The following is a 22,830-nucleotide window of genomic DNA, read 5'->3' on the forward strand; positions in this document are numbered from 1 at the left end:
GCGGAGTACTTACCAGGTAAATTATTGGTAAAACTGCAGGAAAACAGGAGGTAGACAAACCTAAAGACAATAAAACAAGCTGGTAAATTGCTGTTAACATTCACCTAAGTCAACTGCAAAAGGCAGTATTGCAGTGACTTTGGTTTGAAATAATGCTATACTAGTTGGAAAACAACTGAGACATCAATCAGTGAGCTAGAATGTTTGTGCATAGAAAGGCAAGTCTTTGAACTCTTTATACTTCACGGGTCACAGCATTTAATTTTATGATAATGGGCTTTTATTGCCTTTCTAGGGAAGTTCTACACTGCTAGAGTAAAATATACTGGTGTTAATTTAGCTTCACCTTCAGCAGTGGGTGGGGGTATCTCGCCACCAGATTCAACACTATAATACAGAACACACTAATGTATAAATGAGGGAAAACAAATAAGTTTAGTTTTAGTCTTAGAAATTGCCTTATATAGATTATAATTCAAGGTATTGTTTCTTTTGAACTTTTGCAGCTGGAGGTGAAATTCAGCTGCACAAGTACCTTAGATAGTGTGATTATGTTAACTTTTCAGCAGCAGTTGTCAGACTTGCTGTGCATTTGGTACACTGTGAGAGAGAGTGACAGAAATTAAAAACAATTAGGATTTTTTGAGAGTTGAACTAGGCAGATAATGCAGCAGAGTATAGACAAATAGTACAAGTGTTTGGCAAATGTGAGTAGTGCACTATATTTCACAGTTGTGCATTTCTGCTTTATAGACTTTAAACAGGAAAATAAGGAAGCTAACAGGAAATATGTCTAGGTATGCAAGTTTGGGATTACTAAAATAAATGGAGGCTTCCATAGTTTAGAAGGACAGAAGGAAAATTAACAAGAGATGTGTTAGTATGCAATTATGGCATTACTGAGATGGAGGTTTACAGATTTTAGGAGGAGAGGTACAATGCCTATTCCAGTTAGTTCCCACTCTTTGCTACACAACATACAGTTTGTAAATGTGATATGTAAGCATTTTAGAATAAGCAGCTCGAGTTTGTAACAGATGAGAAAAATAACTAGGCAATGACCAAGCTCTCTTCACAAACAGAACTGTCTCATATTATTAACAATTGACTAGACTATACAGTGAATGTGCTGTTCATAAAACATAAAATCAGGTATTACAGCTGAAACCTTCAGTAGAAACAAGGAGAAACATGCAAATATATATTCCAGAGACTAGCAGCAGAAAGAGAGAAAAAAACACTTAACCAGATGGCAGTGCCCTAAGAACTTACTTGCTGTAACTGTGCAGTACATAAAGCAAAAATTAGATGGATTCACAGAATCCTACAACAAAAAGCAAGTAGAAAATTGCTAATGTATTTGCCACACATTAACAGCAGGAAGACAACACTTAGCTAGCATTTAACATAGTAGGAAAAACATAAGCGCTTCTACTGAGTCCTAGAGCAAACACCAGTAGAAAGCTGCTGATATATTTACTACACATTAACAGCCGAAAACCAACACTTAGCTAGCATTTAACATAGTAGGAAAAACATAAGCACTTCTACTGAGTCCTAGAGCAAAAACCAGTAGAAAGCTGCTGATATATTTACTACACATTAACAGCCGAAAACCAACACTTAGCTAGCATTTAACATAGTAGAAACTTTTTGTAATTGTTTTAGTACAAGGTTGAACCAGAATGAAATAAACCATATCTGTTAAGAAATTAAAAAATGCAATGTCCCTTACTGTAGAGTGAAGCGGCTGGATGGAGAGGAATACACTTATGTCATGGGGTAGGGAAGGGATTTTGAAATCAGAGCTACAAAGGCAAATGTAGTTGGAGAAAAACTGAAGTGAGGGGAGGACCAATCAAGTACTTCAATGGAATGCAGTTACTCTGCCCCCCCCCCATAAGGTTTACCACCAAAAAACATCCTACCTAATCCTTCTAATACCACTTTCTACTCTCCTAAAACTAAATACACCATCACTGCCTCCTATAGTTCCACAGCTCTATTGAACTATTTGACCAACTACTTAACAGATACCCTATGCTGCTACCTTTGAAAAAAAAAGTGTTTTATATTGCTGTTTAATGAACTATTCTGATGTATTCTATCATTAACCCTTTTCTTATATTTACTTTGTATCCCTATGAGATAATCTGTAATGTATGTGTGCAATGAGTACTTTGTATTTGTATTTTTCTGGAGCTTTTCTCCCCAGGACTCCATTGAAAATGGGTTCCTTGTGGCCCAATGGATTATTCTGGCAAACAAACTGCAAATAAATAAACAATCATTCAGTGAGGTAGAATGTTTATGGATACAAAGACAATGTCTTTGAACTCCATAAATATTTGACATGAGTCACAGCATTTAATTTTATGATAATGGGCTTTTATTGCCTTTCTAGCAAAGTTTTGCACTGCTAGAGTAAAATATGCTAAAGTATTAACTTAGTTTCACTATCAGCAGTAAAAGGCTTGTGGGTGGGTAGTGCCCCCTCCAACAGATTCAGCACTACAATACAGAAAACACTAATGTAGAAATTAGAGAAACAATTAAGCTTAGTTTGAGTCTTGGAAATTGCCGTACATATATTTTAACTGAAGGTATTGTCTCTTTTGAACTTTTGCAAACTGGAGGTGAAATTCAGCTGTACAAGTTCCTTAGGTAGTAATATTATGTTAAACTTTTCAGCAGCAGTTGTCAGACTTGCTGTGTGCTTGGTACACTCACTGTAGTGTGAAGCAGCTGGATAGAGAGGGATACACTTAGGTCATGGGGTAGAAAAGTGATCAAATTCAAAGCCTCTAAAAAATCATGAGTTCTAAAAATGAAGAATTAAAAACAGCCATATCCATTGGCTCACCAGTCACTGCAAATTCCTTTTGAAAGACATAGGCAATGCATGGATTAACTGGCAAAAGAATTAAAATGACAAAAATTGGCAACTATTTAGACAGCAATAAAACCAAGCCAAGAAACAAGTTAATAGAGTCAAAAAGTCTTATTATAACTCACCTAGACGATAGCCATAGAAACAACCCTAAATATTCTGGTCCTCCATATCCTCTCTCATTTACCCAGGTACAAAAAAGGATCCCAGTCTATACCCAGAAATTCCCCTCTACAAACAGCTACCTATTTCAATACATACTTCATAGAATGCATAGTCAATGTAACTTCAAACTGATCTAACCACCTCCTTCTATGCAGCTAACTTCCCCTACCTTAGACCCTTGCACATCTCCTTCACAAAACTCACCTAACTATAACCTGTCTGATACACTCATAGACAACTCTACCCACTTTACCTTTCAACCAATTTCTATAAGTCTCGTCAAAAAAACTTCTACATAAACTAAAACCTTGTTCCTCTCCAGCTGACTAACTTTCCCTGGAATACTTAAATTTAGATACAGATGGAAATTACATACTCAATCAGCATTCTTATTAATGGATCACTTACATAATCCTGTGTCCCACACTTATGGAAAATGGCACATGTTATCTCCTTACATAAAGGAGGTAATTCCACTGACATTACAAATTTCTGTCCCATAGCCATCCTGTCTCCCCCTCCCTAAAATCCTTGAAAGATGTGTACATCAACAATTTCTCCACTATTTCCTACAAAATAAGCTAATCACTAATGTGCAACATGGATTTCTGCCAGACTACAGCACCTCCACTAAATTACTATAATTTACAAATACCGTCAATAAAGCTCACAACTCTAATAAACTTACATATGCAGTATATCTAGATCAAAGGCCTTTGACATGGTCTGTCACACTGAACTTTTCAATCAACTTTCCACCCTGGGTCTATCATCTCCATCTATTCAATGGTTTGCTAGTTACCTTGCCAGCAGGCAACAAGATGTAAAATGCATACCTTCTCACTTCCACAGGAATCCCACAAGGATCCATCCTTGGCCATCTGGTATTCAATATTTTCATCAATAACTTACATTCGCTTTCTTGTGCAGGCAATTTGATTCAATATGCAGATGACTCTACCACTATCTGCACTTCAAACACCTTAGCTCTCCTCCAAGAAATCAATCTACAATCTATGATCTGCATTAAAACCTGGTTTACAAGAGCACAACTCTATCAACCCCCAAAAAACCTAATTCCTCCTGTTCAACCCAAAACTCGCACTCCTAACAAAGCAGCTTTCAAAATCTTTTAGGCAAATGGCACTGAAATTGAATTAGTCCACCATACCAAATGAGTAGGAGTCATAACAGATGATGATCTTAAATTTGACCTCTACATCAAAAATATCAAAAGAATCCATCAAAAATGAAAAAAAAGCCTCTGCTGAAAATGGGTATTACCCAGCTGGACTTTCCCATTAAATAAAGACAAATAAATAAAATAAAAAAAAATCTAGGCATGTTATACTGAAACACACATTTTTTGAGCATGCCTACAAAAATTACTCTAGTTAAAATCTACCTTCTGCCCTCCCTACTCTATTGAGCCCCAATTTTAACCAATTTAGAATTTTGCTACTGATTCATCCTTCTTTACCATTTGCTGCAAAGCTCCACATACCCTTAGCTGGCTGGAACTCTCCCTCCCCCTCTACTACATTCAGCTTATAACAATGCTTAAAATCATGCACAAACCATTAGCCTGTCCATCCCTTACCCCTTTAATCAACATATTCCCTAAAAGGACTCTCGTATCAGAAGATGAACAATTTCCCACCATAAACAAACCAAATAAATCCCCTTGACAAAGCCTATACTCACACTCAGTAGCAAAAACATGAAACCCCCTACCTCTAACCACCAGAACTATTTCTAACCTACCCACCTTTAAATGTTCCCTTAAAGAATACTTTACAAAATCACGGACCTGCTCCTGTGCCAATCCTGGCTGAACGTATTCACTATACTTCACTCACCCTCTTCAACCAAAGTCACACCTCACAACCCTCTCCAACCTTCTACTCCACTCCTTTACTTTTCCCACTACCTTACGTTGTTCATTTAAAATCTGCAGGCCTTTCCTCTTCATCTTTCCACCTTACTCAGTTAAGCTACCTAAAGACACCATACCCTGCACTCTTCTTATAATCTCCTTTTTTCTCCATCCTTCATCCTTTTATGATAATACAAGAACACCCTCTCTCATACTAAGACATCACTCAATTTGCCATCACTTTGTCTAATCATATAATCTCTAATATCTCTCTCTCTCTCTCAAATATCTTATTAGAATTGTCTCGTCTTTTATCACATACTAATCTATGTAACAAATATGACTAATGAGTTTTCCTCACACATTTTCTCTAACTCGTTACTCTTTTTGATTGCACTCTACCATGAAATATGTTCTATGTTTTTCTTATTATAACATTTTTTCACTCCTGTGTTTTGAAGTGTAATATGATCTCAAACAGGATCAATGGAGCAGTGCTAAGGGACATAAAAGCAGGTACATCAGTGCAAAAGGCACACACAAAAAATACACACTATTCACATCTGGTTTGCATTTTATCGGCCTAATCTGGTAGTACATTCTTATCCTTACTTTTTGCAACTCAGCAAGACTTCAATAAGGATTTATCATAGAAGCAAAAAAACACTAAATAATGCACCAGGAGGACTCTAAGAATAGAAGTATAAAACAACATTTGGAGTCTAATAGAAGTCATTCTGGAGCCAGGGGTAGTGCTGGGAGTAGTGGGGGATGTTCAAATGCTCTGGTTGTAGGCCTTGTAGATTTATTTTTGAAGGACCTATAATTTCCTTAGGCCGTGTGGATAGAACTTTTATAGTCCTTGGCCGGGTAAATTGTAGTACTGTAGATATTGTTTATATTGCCTTATATTCTGCATGTCCTGCCTTTTATGTTGGCATGTCCACTAGGAGTTTAAGAAAAAGAATTTTGGCGCATGAGTATGCTAGTAAAACAAAAAATTCTAACAATGTTCTGTTTAAGCATTCTATTGCTTGTGTCAACTGGAAAAAAAAACTTTTTCTGTGATGAAGGTGGTTAGGCAGGGCATAAGGGGAGGCAGCTTTAGAAATCTTGTGGCCCAGATGGAGTCTGAGTGGCAATTTAGGCTGGCCTCCTATATTTCCCCAGGTCTTGATGACGCTGTGAACATTGTGTTTTTTAAACAATAGGAAAGTGACTATTAATAAGTACTAGTTTTGGTTGCTTCCTAGAGCACTAGTTTATTGTTTTTTAATCAACAAAGTTTTGAATACTGAAACAGTTTATCTGTTTGCATTTTATTTCATTTTGTCTTATGGCTTTTAATCAGCATTTAAGTATGATGTAATCAGTTTTAATGAGAGTGATACGCTGACTGACTGGTGTTAATTGTATTACTTAAATGTTTAACTGACTGAGTTTTTAGGTTTAGTTTCTGAAGAAGTCTGTTAGAAGAATAGCGAATATTAAATTTTAACTATGCTAAAAACTACTTATCGGAGTCCTCCTGGTGCATTATTTGGTGTTTTTTTTATTCTAGTTTTGTCTTTGCACCTTTGCCTGGTACTGCTGTATTTTTTAGTTAAGGATTTATCATAATATAAATTCATTGCTGAATTCCTTTCATTAACTTAACCCTTTCTCTTATTTTTAAGGATTAATAAGGAATATGTGACATGTACTTTACCTTTAAGATGTTTTTCCATTAACAACTGTGTCAGTGAAGATCTTGTAGATTGCAAAGACATATTTCAATATTCCAAAAATGAAAGCTAGTAGTCGGGGACTTTGCTGCTGTCACTTTTCCTTATCAGTTTTTATCATATAGTTGGTCTCAGATGTGACTCATGTATCTTGTGTACCACATCATGCAATTGAGAAGGAATGATTACTTCTGCCACATTTGAATATTAAGGTTTGCATACATGAAAGGCCACCACAGTATGGAAGATGTACTGCAATGTCTGGCTAAACTTATTCAGCAGTACCTGACCATCTTTTCTTAGCTACATCTTACAAAAGAAAGCCACATTTCTTCCTTCTTTACAAACTACTAGCTCTTCTAACATCACAGCAGTTATAGGCAGTTGGAAGAAAATCCAATTATTTTTTTAATGTCTGCTTTACTGTCTTGTAAGTATGCCGTGCTAACAGTATCAGCTACATGCATTAGTTTACCTGATTTGTACTTAACTAGAAGAACATACTTTCATAAGCTTAGCATACTTTGAAGCAAAGCCAGTACCTTAAAATGACATGATTTGAACATACTCAGTAGTGGCTTATGGTGCAACTTATAATGTCTATTTACCATGCATATATATAAAATTGTGGAATTTTTGACAACCAAAAATGAAGGCTATAATTTCTTCCCTGAGCATAGAGCATCAGTAAAATCCCTTAATATGCAACTTAACTACATTCCTATAGTAGTACTACTCCAAAGGCCTTGTTAGTTTGCATCCACTTGGTGTAACCAGTTGTGATGGGTCAAAGAATTTCACAGTAGGTTCGACATTGACCAGCTTTTTAGCATCTTGAAATACATATCTTGTTCTTGCATGGCTAAACAATATTAATGTTTTAGTGGCTTCCTAAGAAACACTGTTGTATCCGATGTGTGGAATGAACTTCGAAAGCATTGTACAATATCAAATAATTTCATAAGATATGTCAGACACTGAAATTAAATTAGATTATACTGAAATGTATTATGCAACCAAACAAAGCAGGAGGAGGATGAAATTGTAGTAGTAATACTGAAATGAGAAACTTTCAACATGAACTTATAGTACCATTACATCTGTTATTCAACTAGATTGTTTACACATGGGGAGACTGAAAACATCCACTTGTCAAACCTGTCTTTAAAGGAAAGGGGAATAAAGCAAACCCAGAGTCATACAAATCCTTGTTTACTTTCTTCTTGTGGAAAAGTATTTGTGAATGTTATTTTGGATATATTATTGTCAGAATTGGAAAGGGAGGGACTTCAAACTATATACCAGCATGCATGTGTTGAAAATTGACCTAGAAAATACAGTTGTGTAAAATGCTATAAGAGTAGATGTCCTTTTCTTCACTGTTGCAGTATTCATAACAGACATGATGTCCTGCAATGAATAGGCCTACATCTGGCCAGTATATCAAAGCCTTTAGTTCTTGAGTGTCATATGTCAGCTGTATGCTCCCCACATCAGTGTAGGACATAAAGGGAATATACAGACACTCCAAACTCAGAACTGAAGTGACCCAGGAGAACAAGACATCCAGGAGAAAGAACACACAAATCCAGGGAAATGGAAATGTCTAGGGAGAATTGCACAGATCCTTGACCAGGTGGATGCTCCCAACAGAAAAAAGGAAGAAAAGCAGGCAGGAGTGTGGGACTGGATATAGCAACAGTGAAGAGGACAACATTTACTGTTATGGTAAGATTTTACACAACTGTACTATTTCCTTCCATATCACTGCTGTGGTATCCATAAACAATGGGAGGGAGTACAGATGCCACTGCAAAGAATGGGAGAAGGAAGGCAAGGAGGAATCCCCCACAAACCCAGGAAGCCCCCGGTTCTGGAAATGTCATCCAACTTGTGATGTTTAGTGAGTGTGAATACAGAAAACCAAGTAGCAACATTAAGTATGGAACTGGTGTCTAAACCCTTGAAGAAAGCTATAGAGGAGACCACTGCCCTAGTAGAATGGGCCCGAAGCAAGGCAGAAAGCTGTTTGCCATCAAAGGATCAAAAAGGAAATGGCTTTTGAAATCCAGGAGGAGATGGTTTGCTTAGAAACAGCCACATGCAATGTCTGGGAATGAAAAAAAATTTGCTGAGATTTATCTATAGCCTCTGTCTTATCTAGGTAATACCTGGGTTGTCTATAAAGACTCAAGGTGTCTGGAACCTTCTCATTAGCAGATTGCAGAGTAGGACAAATGAAGGATGCTGGATAGACTGATTAAGGGACAACTCATTTACCATCTTTTGGCATAAAAGGATTAGTATTCGTAGACACCGGGTTCCCTATGAAAAATCAAAAAAGGAGAAACTGCCATGGAGGATTGGAGTTCAGAAACTCTCTTGGCAGAAGGGCAACCAATAAACAGTCTTCCAGGTGCAATGTTGCAGAGAAGCAGCAGGCTCAAACGGAGCCTGGATCAATTTTTCAAGAACAAAATTAAGGTGACAAGAAGGATGGATGGGGTTTCTTGGAGGCTTGATGTAGAGGACACCTTTCCGGAACTGTTTAACCTTAAAATGCAAGGCCAACAGTGGAGTCAAAGGCAGACAAGCAGAGATTGCTTTCCAGTGAGCATTAACAGAGAAATGTGCCAAGCCAGCATTCAGCAGTTCATAAAAGTAAGAGAGAATCAAAGGGAGCCCCCCCCCCACACACACACACACACACACTGAGAAGGGGATCCTGGTGAAGTTTAAGAAACCAAACAGAAAATTTCTTTCATTTGGCTATATAAGATTTTCTGGTACCAGACTTCCTAGCCTCCTACAGAACCTTAAACACATCCTCAGAGAAATGGTGTTGAAAGAAGATTAAAACCCTATCGCCCAAAGTATAAATCGAAGAGTGGACAGATGAGGGTGAAGGAGAACCCCCTTGTCTTGTGTAAGAAGCTACATCCAGTGAAGGTCATTCAGACTGATGAACAACTGTGGTGTTCAGACTCACTGCAAAGTTTTGAGTATGGAGTGGCTGTATGTCACGTTTTTGCCCTACACTGATGCAGGGAGCATACATCTAACATATGATGGTGGTAAGAATTAAAGGCTTTAGTATACTGGATGGAAGTAGGGCTATCCTTGGCAGGAGATCACATCTACTATAAATTCTGCAACAGTGATATGGAAGGACATCTACTTGTAATAATGTTCTACAATAATAATATAACAGCTATAAATGAAATTTGTGCTGTGATTTGTTATACACACTTAACTTTAGACACAGTCATACACAAAAAAAATGATCAATAAATCTAGATATTAATGTAATCTTGATAAGATGTACAGCTGTGTGGCTTATGGATTGGACATGGCAAATTATCATACAGAATTTGGACAGGAGAAATTGTGTTATTGTCAGGATGGCAAAGATAGCGCTGTCCAAGGTCCATACTTGTTTAGGCTGCATCGTTTAGATATAGTTTTTCATATAAATTGGTCTATAGATAGTATGCAGATGACTTGAGAGTGGGTAAATTGATTACATCTGTTACAGATAGGCTATGCCTACAAAATAACTTGACTAAATTGACCATTTGGGCATAAAATAATAATATGCTGATAAATGCATCTAATACCAAGCATATGTCATTTGACAGACAAGGACTGAAGAATGAATATGTAGTGCAGCACACAGTAATTCAAACCATGGATGCATTTAAGGACCAGCTTATACAGATAGATTCAGCTTTGAGTTTTTTTTTTCCTAATCATAACAACCAATTGGCTAATGACAATTATAAAGCTATAAGCTGTATTGAAAGATTTATAAAGTCTAGATCATGATGTTTGCAGATGACATTGTGATTTGTAGTGAGAGTAGCGAACAGGTGGAGGAGACCCTGGAGAGATGGAGATATGCTCTAGAGAGAAGAGGAATGAAGGTCAGCAGGACTAAGACAGAATATATGTGTGTGAATGAGAGGGAGGATAGAGGAATGGTGAGGATGCAAGAAGTAGAGGTGGTGAAGGTGGATGAGCTTAAATACTTGGGGTCAATAGTTCAGAGGTGAAGAAGAGAGTACAGGCAGGATGGAGTGGGTGGAGAAGAGTGACAGGAGTGATTTGTGATAGATGAGTACCAGTAAGAGTGAAAGGGAAGGTCTATAAAAGAGTAGTGAGACCAGCTATGTCATATGGGTTGGAGACAATGTCATTGACAAAAAGGCAGGAGTTAGAGCTGGATGTGGCAGAGTTAAAGATGTTAAGATTGCACTGGATGTGACGAGGGTGGACAGGATTAGGAAAAAGTATATTAGAGGGTCAGCCCAAGTTGGAAGGTTTGGAGACAAAGCCAGAGAGGCAAGATTACGTTGGTTTGGACATGTGCTGAGGAGGGATGCTGAGTATACTTGGAAAAAGATGCTAAGGATGAAGCTACCAGGTAAGAGGAAAAGAGGAAGGCCTAAGATACAGTTTATGGATGTGGTGAGAGAGGACATACAAGTGGTTGGTGTGACAGAGCAAGATGCAGAGGACAGGAAGAAATCGAAACAGATGATCCGCTGCGGTGACCCCTAACGGGAACAGCCAAAAGAAGATGATGATGAAGCCTAGATCATCAGAAAGGATGAAATCATTGTTTGTATGTTGTATCATACCCAAACTAGAGTATGAATAATATGGAAACCTTATAAGAAAACTACCACAAGTAAACTGGAAATAAAACAAGGGCATCCACTGATGTGAAAGTAAGTTATAATAATAATTAGACTAATTGTTTTAGGAAACCTAGTATGTTTTGTTCTAATTTAAACTCAACTATGGAAGTGTTTTGTCAAGCTTGTGAAGATGATCTAGACAAATTATATAACGAATTTATGCCATGTTTATCTAAGAACAGGAAGTTTTTTTAATTTAATGGTAGAAGAAAAAGATGCTTTATTAGCATTACAGTTTGATAAAACTATCTGCATTAAACAAGCTGATAAAGGAGGGGCAGTGGTGGTAATGGACATGTTATATTATGAATCGACAGTCACTAAAATGTTGCATAATGCTGAAACATATAATTTAATAGCATATCTTGATGTAGCTAAGATCATTACAAATGTTCATAATATATTACATGATTGCTTTTTGGGTCCTAACATCATGGAAGACATCTATAAGTATTGTCTAGTTGATTTACCATTGATCCCTACTTTTCAAGCCTTACCCAAGATCCATAAAGATCCTATAAGACCACCTTTGAGGCCGATAGTATCAGGCGGAGGGTGGATAATAGAAATGATGTCAGTTTATGTTGAAAAACAATTGAGACCTGTATTAAATAATTATGGAACTGTTTTAAGAGTTTCTAAACAATTTCTTATAGATTTATATGATGTTAGTGGTAATATAGATATAAATACAAAGGATTTTTTATTTGTAACATTAGATATTTCTTCACTTTTTATGGTGATTCCCAATAATGTAGCTATAGATTTTATGAAAATGTTTTTATTAGGTCATAGTACCTATAGTCCTTCAAGAGTGGATGTGTTGTGCCTGTTTGTTGTGACAATATTGAAAAATAATGTGTTTAAGTTTTCAAAGAGTTATTTTAAGCAAAAGAGAGGTGTAGCTATGGGGACCCCATGTGCTAACAGTTATGCTAGTGCTGTATTGGCACATTGGGAGTCCCTTTATGTAATAATAATGAGTTCACTGTACACACTGAATTTTATCAATGATATTTTTATTTTATGGAAAGGGTACTTGGAAAGTCTGAGAGATTTTGTAGCATATTTACATGGAACAACATATTTTCTTAGGTTTTCTATGAAAGTATCCACTCAGGAGATGGATTTTCTTGATGTTTATATTTCTAAAGATTCTGCTAGAGGTTCGATTATGTCAAGATTTAGAAAGGAATGTGATAAGAATTGTACTTTACATCGTAATAGCCTACATGTTCCCCAGGTTTATAGGAACATCATAATGGGGCAATTTATGAGACTATCAAGGTTACATAATGATGACCACATTTTTTGGGAACAGGTAAATATGTTAAAGAATGAGTTTTTAGAGAGAGGTTTTAGTAGAAATGAGATACAAGGGCAACTTGATTATGTCCTAACTTTAAAGGGCAATGTGCCTGCACCCCATTATTCCTCTGTTAGAAGAGACTCAGAATATAACATTGGTAGGGATGACCCTACTAGGAAGGCACTAGGTATTATATTACCCTACTCTGATAATACAGCTGATATATGTGATGTTGTCAGAATAATTGGCATATTTTGAGATCTGATAGAGAGGTTAATGCATGTATAGGCACTGAACCGACATTTATATTCAAAAATAGTACGCTAAAGAGAATGTTATGCTATGGAAAAAGATAGGTGGATAGTGGAAGGAGAGCAGGAACCACTCCTTGTATGAATTGCGATTTTTGTAGGTACATTAGTACAGATGATGTTTTTATACATCCAAGGGACAGGCAAAGAATATAAATTGAAAGTCAGAGCTACCTGTAAGTTTAAACATTTAGCTTACATAGCACGGTGCCAAGCTTGCCAACAGTTTTATGTTGGCAAGACTGACTGCACCTTGATGGAAATAATAAGAGAACATGAGGGCTATACGGCAGGGTGATACTAATAATTCTTTAGCCCAACATGTAATAAGCACAACCACTGCACACACATTTAAGTTTTTTGTTATTGATTTATTGAAGGATGAAGGTAGAATGGGGGATGTTAATAATCATACTGAAGACAGGGAATTGACCTGGATTTTGAGGCTACAAGCCGATAGGTAAGGGGGGGCTTGAATGACAGGGTTTCTTTAAAACCCAGATTAAAGAATACAAGACTATTTAAATGAGTGTCATGTGATATGTAGAACTTGATGTTGTTGGTTGATAGTTATCTGTATAAGATATTTAAACAGTTGTTTGCAATTATGATATACGGGCTGGTGAAGTGGTTTATCCGTGAAAGTGCTTACCGATTTTTTTAAACAAGTTTATACTTCAAATAAAATGGTTTTCTGCCAATATTTACTTGGTTTTATTTTAATTTTTTAAAAGTTTGTTTTTCGGGTTCTTTACATATAATGAAACATTCCTGTATCTGAACTTGTTCAGTCTCTCATATACATTTTTAAGAGGAGACCACCTTCAGTAATATAAGGCATTTAGAGTCCAACCTCTGGGAATGTTTAGGGTTATCAAATAGTAACGCAGTATCAGACAACCTGTGTAGGAGGTTATTACAGGAACTAGAGAAGTTCTAATTAGTTCTCGCAGATTAATTGATGCATGTAATACAGTCCCAAATTATATTAAGCAAGGACTAGTTTAGAAATGTTGAAGAAAAACTTGGACATTTATTATTAAGGAAATGACTGTTTTGGCATACTCTCAGGCTAGAAGGGCATCATTGCCCAAGCTTGAAATATTTGTATACAAGTAATAAATACAGTACATACCTCTAGCTATACATATGCATATTTTACAAATATATATACTACATATGTAAATAGAATGAGACATTTAGTAGCTTGAGGCAGGTTTTATCAGAAGTAACTTCAGTGAAGAAATTTCATTAAAGTCCCACTCATCAAAATGCATTAACATATAAGCGTTTACTGAGACTGGAAGGGGACATTTGCAATCTTGAAGTTAGTATATTTACTTCATATATTCAGATCCTTGTGCAATTCCAGGGTCTGGATGACCGTGCATGTAAGGAAGTTTGTTCTTCCACCCCCTCTTGTACAATCTCAGATTTATTACATTTATAGATGGGGTGTGAGGGCCACAGCCCTGTAACATGGTGGAACAGGGAGGCTTACCCCACTGCAAAAACATTTGGGTGAAGTGATTGGATGCTAGTTCAATGGAACAATTTTCAATATCATTTTAGCAATATATACATGTTTTTAATTGCCCACTGGATTCATGCAATGGCTACCTTCACCAAGTTAGACTGTTTGATGTGTTGAGCAAAAGTCTGGCATCTCCTAGGCTAGGTAAGAGTCACATGACTTATTTGTTCCTGCCTGGGGATCATAATTTGACCATTTTCCCCCTTCCTGTGAGAGTTAGGTGGTAGGGAGTAGACCGTCTCTCAAGACCAGAAGAGCAGACTATCCTTATCCCCTCTTCCTCACACACTTATCAGTCTAGAAGTCAGACTGTTCCTCACCATCATAACGGGCATATACAGCAGGCCAGTATTTACTCACTTTATGGGAAGACACTGCAGGCATCCATCCCAGTCCCCATTCATAAACTGTGCTTTTGTGTGTGTGTTCTTCTCAAGTAGGCACACCCCCTCCCATCATTGAGAGGGCAAACAGGCTCTTCCCCCTTAATTCTTCTCTCTGCCAGCATCATCAGATACCAGAGCTGGGTCAAAGTCAGAGCTTTACAAGTCCACATCACTGAAAATAGTTTTTATTTTAGCAATACAACAAATCATGGTGTAATGCAAATAGTTGAGCCAATATACACCCTATATTATATGAATAATTTAGTACAACTCAACTAGTATGTGTTTAGGTGATGGGGGAAACCAAAATACCCTAAGAAAACACATACATATACAGTAAAAACCCCCAAAGACCGTGAATGGATTTCAAGACCAAACCTTGACATCCTGGAGCCATGAGGAAGAGTTTTTTGGGTGGCTTTTGTCCTAATACCTGCTGACCATTGTGTCTCAGTCCCTAACAGACCTAACCCATTCATTCCTCTACCCAGGAATTTTACAAAGGATAAGATTAACAAGTTCAAGAAAGCCATCATAAAGGAAAAGCCATGAGGGTGCTTACTCTTCTCCCCAGCATCGCATCTATAAAGATGTACATTATATAGCCCCAAACCACCTACCCCAGCCAGGGGATACTGGTGATTCAGGTTATCTTGAAGGCTCATAATGTATTTCCAGTGTGGGTAAATGCTCTTATATAGCTACTATAAAGGCTACTACCTATCTTGCTTGCTAAGTCTAATGTCTGCCCCCATGCTACATATTAGCATTGCAGCCCTTGCTTTAAGGGAACCAGTGCTGTAAAGGGACAGTTTTGCCCCAGATGGGTATGGTCATCCTACACTGCCAACACCAAGCAAATGAGCCACTAACTAAACTCCGGTCACACGGACTGCAGCTAGGGATTTATCCTAATGGTGCTGGCTAAAGTAGATGTCTTAGCACTGAAATATTTTGCTGGGCTCCAGCAGCCAATGAACTTTACTTCACTCCTTCAGTATCCTTAGCATGCAGCATAAAGAAAATGCAATAAAATTAACTGCATCAAGTCTAATATGGGATTCTATGATCCAAATGACAGCTACAATCCATTAGGAACTGTATTTTTATTTTTCCAAATCTGTGCACTGAACTCCTCCCTTCAACTTCATGAAGAGCCTCTCAACTCAGGATTATGCTACCTACAAGGAAATAAACCATGTTTGCTGGCTCCAAACTGTTAATGTGTAATTCATCAACAAAACAATCAAATGCACAGAATAAATGGTGAATGTGATCAATGTGTGACAAACAACAATGGGTTTTGATGCTGAAGTAACAACCATAATTTTAAGATGTAATTTATACATGTATTTTTTCAGAAGGTGGAGTGAGTAAATACAAACTACATAATGGTCTTTATTGGATAGAATTATTTGAAGTAATTTCTGCCGGTCTTTGCAGGTTTCCCACACAAGGAACAGTGGACGTTCATATCTGATGCCTTCCCTGCAGACAATAACATTTAAATCATTCTGAAGGGAGGTTTGTTGCTGCAACCTTTCATTCATGGAGATAAAGTAAGATTTTTATCCATATGTACCAACCTTGTTTTTTGCAGCTGATATATTCAAACTGTTAAGGGTTTCTGTAACCAGGAGTTTTGGGATACTGTGGCCTGAATCTTGTAAAGACAGTTTAGTTCCTTGGCTGTTTGCTTCATTTCCTCAGGACAAAATTATTCCTGAACTCTTCTGTGATACTAACAGTGTTACAAGGCATAGTGCTATGCAGGTGCAGGCATAATGAATTTATTAGACCCATTTTACTTATTTATCTCTGTTTTATTTAACTGGGTTATCCATACGAGTTTGTATGCTCATAAAATTTATTCTGCCATTTTATTTATGAATGTGTGTGTACATGGAACAGTGTTTGGGTCCAGTTTTAGTAGAGGCCTGTGGATAAACATAAGTGAAAGCACGCATTAAAAATTAGAATAATACATTGTAAACTTAAATATATTTATACATGCATACTACTAGAAGGCATCAGTAAGACAAGTACTTTTAACAGAATTGTAATTTGTTTCATGAATAAACATGGCAAAGCAAGACAGGCTTTGATGTCTCTTAGAAAGGATTCACATCAGTAGACAGTAAGAACGAACTGACTATGTACATCATCTACTTCTAGACATCATAAACTACATTCACACAGTGGCTAAGTAAGAATTGTTAAAGGTGTAAATGCTAAAAGCACTCTTAAGGCTCCATGTAGTCTCTCTCAAATTCCTGAACTGGAACCACCATATTCTTTATAGGCTCATAGGCAAGTACTAGGCTACCTGCCATTTTAAGCCTAATCAACTTCCCTCAAAGGTGAGAATCAAACCCTGTACCTTGTACCTGTGAAGTATATACCTTAATCATTACACCAAAACCCAAATGAAAGATTCATCTATGTCCCCATCAGAACTGAACCCTGGTATCCCTCATTATGAGCAGGGATAGTCACAACTACTTTAACAAGAAAGTTGCTACTATAGTATTGCTTCTTCTTATCTTAAAGAATCAGCGGTCTACTGACCTAAGAATCAATATGAACTACTGGGAAGTCCAGGTAACTCTGGAGTACAGAAAAAGATGGGCTGCATTTATAGTCCATTTTGTGTGTAATAAATGAAAACATCCAAGGACAGCAGATGGTCGCAGTGATGCACCCCTTATGACAATACAGGTACGAGTTTTGCAGACTTGTGGTAAATTTGTTCTAATTTAGTAATCAAACTGCATATTAGGCCAATAAAAGTGATGCTGCCATAGAATAAAGCAGAGTGCAACAGTGAGGATACAAGTTTAAGCATTTGTGGACTGCATAAGAGTGCCAGACACACTAAAGGCTTCCTTGCAGTTGATTACATTTTTTACTTTCAATTTGGCCCTTGAAGGCAAGAACATTAATAACTAGTTCTAAGTATTTTATTTTGTTAGTATGAGGAATATTGTCACCAGCAGCAGTTCTGCATTAAAACATCTGGAAAATAAGCTTTTATTTATTAACTACTGCAGGACAGTGTAAAATTACTTTTCCTTCCACTGAGAATGGAGTAGTAGTCACTAGGGCCTTTTCTCAAATATAAGAAAATCCTGCCTCTGACTGTGCACCTGCTGGCTTGTGACTCCTCCTTCAGTAAAGTAAAGCTGTGTTTGTCCAGGCATATGCTAAATTTCCTGTATGGTTGCTGCTGTGTTCAGGTAAAGAATTTACATAAGAGTAGGAATTCCAGTATTGAGCCATGTGGTACTCTTTTAATGCTTGTAAACTCACTGGACATTTGGTGACCTCAGCTGACTCAGAATTTCCTGTTGTGAACAAGCTGTAGAACCAAGGAAGATTGTTGCTGTAGAGACCAAGACTAGATAGCATATTTTAGAGACTGCTATGGATAATGGTACTGAAGGCCTAAGACAAGTCTAAGACCAGACATTGCCTTTCCTTAATATTTTCTCTCACACAATTTGTGATTATGAGAAGTGCTGTATTAACTAAACATCACTTATGGAAACAGTGCTGTGACTCTTTTAGGAAACTACGGTCCTAAATGCACACAGTGAGTTGCTGATGTTATTCAGTATCTTGCCTACTATGCTAAAACTAGCAATTAGCCAGAAAATTTTTCTGGCTCAGTTGATACATCACCTTTACAAAATGAGATAATGTATGCCTTCTTCCAAAGGGATGGAACTGCACCCTCTCTGCTGCTTCTGTTCATCAAACAGGTTAGGGAGGACAATAAGGGAGTGGGCTGCTGGTTTCCTAAATTTTAGGAGTAGATCATCAAGTCCCGCTGATCATGCACTTCTGATTTTCTGCTATAGTTTTGTAACTGTACACTTGCTCACCTTCTCTAATTGGAAACGGGACTCTTCCTTCTCAGAAAGATTGTTGGAAGCAGACAGAAGTACTTGCTACATTATGCTTTGTCTTTTCAAAGCAGTTTCACAATATTTCTGTAGTTTCATAGTCTGTAGCATATGGACAGAAAAATGCATCATGTTGTTACCTGGCCAGAGAAGATCATTCTGAAGACCTGTGAGACACTGGTAGCGAATACCACATTCTATGTAGCCCATTTTTGGGGTCTCTGGTGAGCATTAGCATTTGTTTGTAAATGCTCTAGGAATCTCTGGTGAACAATAGCACTTGTTTCAGAGTATTTGTAAATGCTATAGGAATGACTAGATTTTTTTTGTCACTGCATCGGGTCCAGACTTTGTCTATTATCCATGAGTACATTTATACTGTTTGGCCATCTATGGCCGATTGGCATTTTTGACTCTAAATGCCGATGACTGCTTGGAAGAGTAGTTTTGTACTTAGTCTAATGCTGGCATAATGCTGAGGGATCTCCAGTCTCTGGTCTAATTTTTAATATACTTTAATTTATGGCATCTATGTTTGCTGTCTTTTTTCCTTGACTGCAGTTACAAGTAGATCTGCTAATTCTTTTATAATGATACATTTGCATTTATTTTCATAGGAATGTAACCTAATTAGCAATTGTATGTAAAATTGTTAATGTATATTACTTTATATTTGTTCAAGTATATTACTAAATGTCAGTTTAAAAATGTTTGTTATATGTTGGAGCTTTTCTCCCAGAGGCTACACTGAAAGCTTTTTTTTTTTTTTTTTTTGACTAAACCCAGTCAGACAAACCCAGCAGAAAAAAACAAAATAAAAAACAAAGTATGGGGTGGTGATCACTTAATCTTTCAGGATTCCTGCCAAGGTAAAATTTGATGACTGAGAAACCAGCATTTGCTCTAGTAAACTTGCTGATTTATGTATTAATTTATGTTGGAAGAGTAATTAATTAGTAAGGAAGGGGCAGTTGAAGGAGGTAATGGCTAAATAACAAGTTAGTCCAATCAATATATGCAGTTCTTCTCATCTCCTTTACAAAATACCACAGTATTGGCATTGATCATCAACCAGAATAGGTTATCATTCAATAAACTGAGGGGTTACTTATGATATATGAATATAAAATAAAAATAAAAAACAAAGTATGGGGTGGTGGTCACTTAATCTTTCAGGATTTCTGCCAAGGTAAAATTTGATGACTGAGAAACCAGCATTTGCTCTAGTAAACTTGCTGATTTATGTATTAATTTATGCTGGAAGAGTAATTAATTAGTAAGGAAGGGGCAGTTGAAGGAGGTAATGGCTAAATAACAAGTTAGTCCAATCAATATATGCATTTCTTCTCATCTCCTTTACAAAATACCACAGTATTGGCATTGATCATCAACCAGAATAGGTTATCATTCAATAAACTGAGGGGTTATTTATGATATATGAAGTCTAGTAAGTTATTATGAGAACCAAGGAGGATATTCACTATGACAACCTCGAAATGGTTGTGGTTGCAGTTATGGTACTGGCACTGCTTCACAAATACAGCGCAATTTTTTTTGTTTTTTTGTGTCGCTATTGTTAGTAATGCTATCATGCTCCTATTACATTACAGGCTGTGCTACAGTAAAGCATGTTACAGCATATTAAGTTTAATCATTTTTATATGTACCTAAAAGCCAAGCTTCAGAAACTGCAAGGATGTCAGGATTATAGAAATATGCAAAGGCCTGATGTCATTCAGTTTTATTACAAATATTTATTTACACTTACAGTCCTGAGCCCCTTTGCTTCTAAGGCTCGCCTAAAGGCGAAATGAGCAAGATGATTTTTTTTACTATTTTGTGGTAATCTTAAGGTCTTCTATTTGTATTTCATGAAGGATCCAGAGGTACATAATGTTTGTCACATGGCTAAGCTGCGTGCAAGCCTTAAAGCCTATGTTGATCAAAAAGAAGCTTCAATGCTGCAACTTTCTAATACATAGGAATTTTTTTTAACCTAACAAGAACAATAATTTATCTCGAGACCACTATGGTTTGGGGAGTCTGAATAAGGAAGATACAGAAGAGTCAACTTTGTGAGTGCCAGTAAACTCTACATCATGTGCATCTACACTGTGAGGTTTTAAAGCAGATTATGCATGCTGACACAGACATACTGATTCTCTGTTGCAAAGCTTAGAGAAACAATATTAAATTGTCATTCCAGTTATACAATGCTAGTGTTAAATATATTAAAGAAGGTTTGCACAAAAAAAAATATGTAGCTGAAATCTGTGATGAACCTAGTGTCATGTGACAGTGTGGATACATAAGTAATATCGAATTTAGATCTGCTTCACTATAACAGAAGTGACCAAAGTTTGATTAGTGATATTGGGAACTGCTGTAGCTACTGGATGAGAAGGGAGGAATAAAGAGGGTTTGCTTGGTCACCTCCCATTCACTGCGAAGGATTCAAACATGCTTGAAAAGGGCAGACTATTCTTGTGGCCTCAGTGGAAATGGATCAATAAAAAGTAGCTGGGGCAGGCATGTGGGGGAGACCTGAGCAGCATCACTTCTGTAACAACAAAATTGAAAACTTCTTGCATTAAGCCCAATAACACAGCAGATTACCTAAAGTGAAGATGACACACACGGTGTATGGTCTCCTTATAAAATATTTAATTCAAACTAGCTTCTGTGAGCAAAAGTGGTGGCTTAGAATTCCAAACTACCACCACAGTATTCAAAAACCTTGTTTTGGATGAAAGTTGGCAACTCCCAGCCTGGCAAGGTTAACCCAGGATAACCCTATACAGCCAAACATCACTGGGAAAGTACAGATAATTAAGTAAGCAGAGCTACAGCAGCAGTACATGACTCCAAATTCAGGCAGCACTGCAGAAAAAACAACTAATGATGGAAAGACTGGGATGCTGGTAGGAGGAAATCCGTACATTTTGTCCATGTGCAGCAGAAGAAATAAATCTATCTGTAGCTCTGAGCTGAGCCACTTAATGATTATGTACTGCCATTTTACTTGGTAATAAAATTAAGATCAATAAAACTTTGTCCCAAGGCATAGATTTCAATAAGGTAAAAAAAGTTTAAATTTGCAAAATCACAACTGCAGATATGAGCTGCATCACCAGTGATAATTCACCATCATAATCTATGGCAAAGTGTACTGCTTTAATTCTCCAAAAAATAATCTTGTAGAATTTAAAGTAGCTTCTTTTATGGTATATTTGAAAATCAAACCTTGCATGCATCCATGATGACTAGCTCAAAAATGACAGCCTGTATGTGAAGGCTTTTAAATTCACATAACATTCATCCAGTTACAAATGTACCTGCACATGCGCTACTTCATACACTGACTGGTTTTGCATAACAATGACATGTACACCAGTGGCTCCATGCACCAACGAAGTTCTACAGATGACGGCATGACTGGTGCAGTATTGCTATAATATGACATACTATTAAAAGTGCCATCAATTAGCCAATGGTGTGCATGCTGACAATGCACAACACGGGTGAGCAGGACAGTCCCCCCCCCCCCTTCAAGAGAGTTACTTGCCTTTGTACGGTAGAATTTCTGCCCGCATTTTCTGTGACTTTTCTTTACCACTTTCCTAGTGTTTCAGTAAACTTTCAAATTGTGAATAATGATATGCAGATGAGGTCTGGTGAGAATAAGCGTCACATGACACAATGTGGATTTAGTTAAAACTAATGATTATCTAGTACTTCATTACCAGCAGAGCTGGCAATGCAAAATTATTTTGGAGTAAATGCTGTGTGGTCATAATTTGTGCCTTTCTTGATTCTTCATTTTTGGTGTTGTGAGTTGAACTAGTAGAATGCTTGTCTTTTCTTCTAGGCTCTCCATTTTGATGCTGCGAATAAAGACATGTAGAATGCCAGACATCACATTTTATACTAAGGGTGTAATATCTAATTTAATTTCAGACTTGCTCCTTGCTAGAAGGAAAGAGATCTATAAAAAGTGTTTATTTGTCCACAGCCATTAAGCCTCATTCCC

This window comes from Protopterus annectens, chromosome 10.part0 (genome assembly GCF_019279795.1).
Source record: "Protopterus annectens isolate FY-2018-M chromosome 10.part0, PAN1.0, whole genome shotgun sequence".
Classification (NCBI taxonomy): Eukaryota; Metazoa; Chordata; order Ceratodontiformes; family Protopteridae; genus Protopterus; species Protopterus annectens.